Raw genomic sequence first — 5668 nt, forward strand, 5'->3', positions numbered from 1 at the left:
CAAGGACTGGTGGGAAACCTACTGCGAGCAGAAGGATGAAAGTACTGGCTCACTATTTTCAGCCGCACCCACCTGGGATTCGTTCCGGGGTGCCATCAAGGAGCAGTACTACCCTGTCGGAAGTTATGAGGATGAATACATAAAGTGGACCACGCTGCGGTAGGGAAGGGACCAAGACGTGCCGGAGTTCACTAATCTTTTCCATACCCTTCGCACAAAGTTGGGTATCAAGGATTCGGAGCAACATTTGATACTCAAATACCGTGGCTACCTACACAAGTACATCCAGGAAGAAATACAATTCCTAAACATCCCCTCGCTCGGCGCAGCATACCGATATGCCGTCAAGGTCGAGCAGAAGTTTAAACAAAAGAAGTGAGACTTTGCATCTGCGAATCCAAAGCAGGGGAAAGGTGCCCCTGAACCACAGAACAAAGGACAAAGTCAAGGCGGGACAGCCCAAGACAACCAGCCGAAGTCGAAAGCAAAGAACAGCGCCACGAAGCCGAGAAAGGACACTGGAAAATGGTGCGAGTTCCATAAGAGCTCCACTCACAACACAAGCGAGTGTCGGGCCAAGCAGTCACTGGTGGCTGAGCTAAAGGTTTCAGAATCAGATGCATGTTCCGACTCTGAGTCAGAACCCGATAAGGGGTATGAAAAAGGGAAGCAGATCATTGATGTGGATCCCAGCGCCACTGTTGCTACCGCAAAGATCCAGAAAAATGAACCCGAAGATCCAGAGGAGGAGGAGCGTCTCTTCCACTCCCATATGTGGGTAAAGGGCTCCCCGATACAGTTCATTGTTGATAGCGGGAGTCAAAAGAACCTCATTTCGGCAGAGGTCGTGAAGCGGTTGGGCTTACCGACCACAGCACATCCACAACCATACACCATTGGGTGGCTTCACCAAGGACGAGATCTTCGCGTGAGCCAGTAGTGTCGCCTTCCATACAACATCAAGCCCTTCACGGATGAGGTATTGTGTGACATTGCTCCCCTTGAAGTTTGTGATGTATTACTAGGACAACCATACTTGTGGAAGCGACATGCTGTGTATGAATCAAGGCCCCGTGCTGTTATTATTACATTGGGAAATAAGTTGTTCAGGATACCAGAGGTAGCACCACCTGCCGCCATCTCTTTGATTACTGCAAAACATGGCAGTAAGATCATTTCCAAAACCAGGAAATTTGTTTTCCTGATGATACGCCCTCAAGGAAAGAAGAAGACAGTGGCCGCGGCCTCCAGACGGGGTCCCTCTGCATGACAACTACAGATGGACAAGATTGTGGAGGAGTACGAGGACATCTTCACCTCCCCGGCAGGGGTTCCTCTGCACTGTCAAGTCAAGCACTCCATCGATCTGACCCCAGGTGCGCCGCTACCCAATGGACCAATTTATCGGCGCTCCATTCTGGAGAACGATGAAATCAAGAGGCAGATTCAGGAGCTCTTGCAGAAAGGTCACATCTGTCCGAGTTCATCGCCCTGTGGGAGCCCGATCGTGTTGGTACAGAAGAAGGATGGGACGTGGAGACTCTGTATTGACTATCGGGCGCTGAACAAGATCACTGTTCGTAATAGGTACCCGATCTCGCGGATTGATGACCTCCTAGACCAATTAAAGGGGGCGAAATATTTCAGCAAGATCGATCTGAAGTCAGGATATCACCAGGTACCAATCGAACCCTCTGATGTATGGAAGACTGCCTTCGAATCCAAGGAGGGCCTCTTCGAATGGTTGGTCATGCCTTTCGGATTGACGAATGCTCCTGCAACCTTTATGAGGCTAATGGATGACACCTTGAGGCCATTCACCAACTCCTTTGTAGTAGTATACTTGGATGACATTTTGATCTTCAACCAGAGTTGGGAAGAGCACCTCCACCACATCCGACAGGTTCTCCAAACACTGCGGCAACACAAGCTATGTGCCAATTTGGAGAAATGCACTTTTGGCATGACCCAGGTTCAGTATCTGGGATACATCATTGATGAACAGGGGGTGCATGTCGATCCAGCCAAGATCCAAGTCATTCGGGATTGGCCCTCTCCAACCACTCTAACAGAGCTCCGCAGCTTTCTAGGTCTTGCCAACTTCTACCACAGGTTTGTGTTGGGGTTTTCTCATATTTCTTGGCCCTTGAGTCAAGTCACCAAGGGAGGGGCGAAAGCAAAATTCTTTTGGTTTGAATCTCAACAGAAGGCATTCATGGAGTTGAAGGATCGCCTCTGCACGGCACCAGTGCTCGCGTTACCAGATTTACAACAACCATTTGAGGTCGAGACAGATGCCTCTGACTATGCTATTGGGGCAGTCCTTACTCAACATGGACATCCAGTGGCATATCACAGTGAAACACTTTCAGACACAGTCCGAAAGTACCCCACTTATGACAAAGAGATGTATTCCACTGTACAGGCCTGCCGACAATGGAAGCATTACATTTTGGGGAAGGAAACGGTCATCCACACAGACCACCGACCCCTGCAGTTCATACAGACCCAAGGGAAGTTGCAGAATGATCGCCATCAGAAGTGGTCTACATACCTACAACAGTTCCACTTGAATATCAAGTATAAGAAGGGCAGCACCAATAATGTTGCAGATTACCTCAGTCGACCACCGATCATGGCGTTAACCACTGTGCTCAACTCTTGTGGGCACGATACTTCTGATTGGCCACTTCTCTACAAAAGCGACCCAGAATTCGGCCACACATACCAGACACTCTTGGAGGGTCGGCATGTTGCAGATTTTCACCTCCAGGATGCCCTATTATGCCACCTTGGTCACCTTTGTGTTCCTTCAAGCGAGCGTGCCAAGAAGATTTGGGAACCACATTACAGTCGGGCTACTGGGCATTTCGGGGTCGATAAAACAGTGGCAGTGCTGCAAAATTATTTCTATTGGCCGAATCTTTGACAGGATGTTGGGAAGTACATCCGATCATGTACTACTTGTGCCATTGCCAAACCGACCATTAAGAAGCACGGCCTCTATACCCCGTTGCCTACCCCTAGTCGACCTTGGGAATCCATCTCCATGGATTACATGTCAGGCCTTCCTTCCACTAAGCATGGAAATGACTGTGTTTTTGTGGTCGTTGACAGGTTCTCGAAGATGGCCATTATGGTGGCCTGTAAGAAGAATATCACAACAGAAGCCACTGCTAAACTCTTCTTTGAATGAGTGTGGGTGCACTTTGGGATCCCACAGTCTATCATCTCAGATCAGGACAGTCGGTTTCTCAGCACATTTTGGTCTAGTCTCTGGTCAATGCTGGACACCAAACTCACGAAGTCCACAGCCTTCCATCCTCAAACTGATGGCCAGACAGAGGTTGTCAATAGGATGATTGTGCACATTCTGCACATGTATAACTCAGAGCATCCACGCACATGGGACGAGATCCTCCCCTATGTTCATCACAGCTACAACCGAGCTCTTCACAGCTCCACTGGCCATAGCCCTTTTCAGGTGGGTTTGGGATTCCAGCCACTATGCCCCATTGATGTGGCCATGCCACTTGCAGCTACTCACATGAATTTAGCTCATGTCCAGTCCGAAACAGATAAGGCCACCAGCTTCATTGAGTGCATCCAACATATTCGCCAGCAGGTCCATGAAATTCTTGAGAAATCAAATGCCAAGTACAAGCAGCGACATGATCAACATCGGGTGCCACACAAGTTTCAGGTGGGCGACAAAGTCTGGTTGCATTTGCAAAAGGAACGCCTTACTGGAGCCTATCGGAAATTGAAACCACTCTGATATGGTCCTTACACCATCACTAAGGCTATGGGAGACAATGCATTTGAGCTCAGCATTCCCCCATTCCTTGGCCTGCACCCAGTGTTCAATGTGGACCGCCTTCGGCCATACTTTCCACCATTGCTAGACACATCCGACATTGCAGAACAGCTCAAACCCACAGAGTTAAATCCAGATTGCATGGAACAAGCTGCAACTGATCAGATCATGGACACAAAGATCAAGAAAAATCGCGAACAGAATATCCAACTGTATCGAGTTGTCAAAGTAGGTCAACTCCTTCAGTAGGGCAAGTGGCTCACTAGGGAACAAGTTCAGCAAAAGTTTCCTCATCTCATGGAGGTGCTCAACGCAATGGGGACCATTGCTTCCTAAGAGGGGAGGAATGAACCAGGTAATGATCCAGGTGGATATTGGTGGCCACCTGCCAAGTCCACCTGGACCCCCACCATTGTCCTTCTTAGCATTTTCAGTTTCCTTAATTGTAGCACAAGTTACTATTTTTAGCAGTTTTTTGGGTCCTGAACTTCCGGAGCCATTTTGAGGCCCTAAACGGCGTTTTTTGGGGAATCCGGGGGCACCAACAATGATAGTACTCGGATAGATATTTCTAACGAGCTATTGTACGCGTCAAATGAAGATCATATGCCAAAGTTACGACCCCGGGAAGTTGATGTACCAATTTACCCAAACGGGGCCCATAGTTTGGCGTTTCATCTCCTAGGATTAGGTTTTGGAATGTTAAGGGTTTTACATTGTTTCTCAACAATAAATAGGCCTTCGAGCCTCATTTTAACACAGTTCAGAGGCATGTAGCCACCACATCTCTTCTCAGAGATAAGCTACCATTGCCCTAGCTGGTTTATTTCCATTTCTGGTTGTAAGCATATTTCAGTATTTTCCATTAATGAAATGAAGTATTATTTCCGCTGCATCTTTGTGTATATGGTTATCTCTGTAATTTGTTGCGTTCCTGTTTAAATCCAGATCATCTGCAATCTCCTTCTTAGTTGGATTCCAGTGATACGACATCACACATCCCTTATGCCAATTCCGGTCCCGGTAACAAAACCATTTGTTGGCTTGAGGGGGCCTAACCCAGGTTCAGCGTTAATTAGCTAAACAAATCCCTACACTACTAGCCCTTTCAACATTAGCCCGTGGACCGCGGACTGAGGTATCACCTAAAGTAGTATGGGGGGATGCTGGAACCAAGTTTCCGCACCCTGAGCTGGTTGTGATGTCGTTTGATTTCTTCTATCCCTACCTTCGTACAATTGGTTTTGCTCTAGGGCTTGCAAGAAAAATCCTCTATTTCGGTCCTCAATACCTTCACGAAAGTATATGATCGACCTTCACATAGCCCTAACCTGTGGCTCAAGTATTTTCACGCTGCTATGGTAGTGTGTCGTGCAGATTCCTCAATTATCCTAAGTGATTTGCTTATCTTATCAAATACGTAAATTTATCACCGTTTAAGTAGATATTCGTAATTGCGTTCAATTATTCAATGTAAATGCATTCATTCATGCATCATATAAGCATAATAGAGGAAATTCATACATAATATATCCAAACCCATCAACTAAACAAAGACATAGAAATTGCAAAATAACTTTTTTTATTAATATCTCCCAAGTGTTATAGACTTTGTCCACCCTGCGCACACAACTGCAGGGGTCCATGCACTCAATTGCGGACGTCTACCCTAGGCCTCTATACACTCAGCTGCAGATCCTCTATCTACACTATGACCCAAGACTTAGACTTCTTCTTCAGAGCTATCACCCTATTACATGATATGCCATTCTATTGCGCAATTGATGCCTAAACTACTTATAGCTTAGCTCTTGTTATACAATCCCATGGTCGGCGGACCATGGGTAGGTC

The sequence above is a fragment of the Pinus tabuliformis genome, chromosome 9 (genome assembly GCF_031772625.1).
Source record: "Pinus tabuliformis cultivar Carrire ecotype Pingquan chromosome 9, CPIR1, whole genome shotgun sequence".
NCBI classification, from domain to species: Eukaryota; Viridiplantae; Streptophyta; class Pinopsida; order Pinales; family Pinaceae; genus Pinus; species Pinus tabuliformis.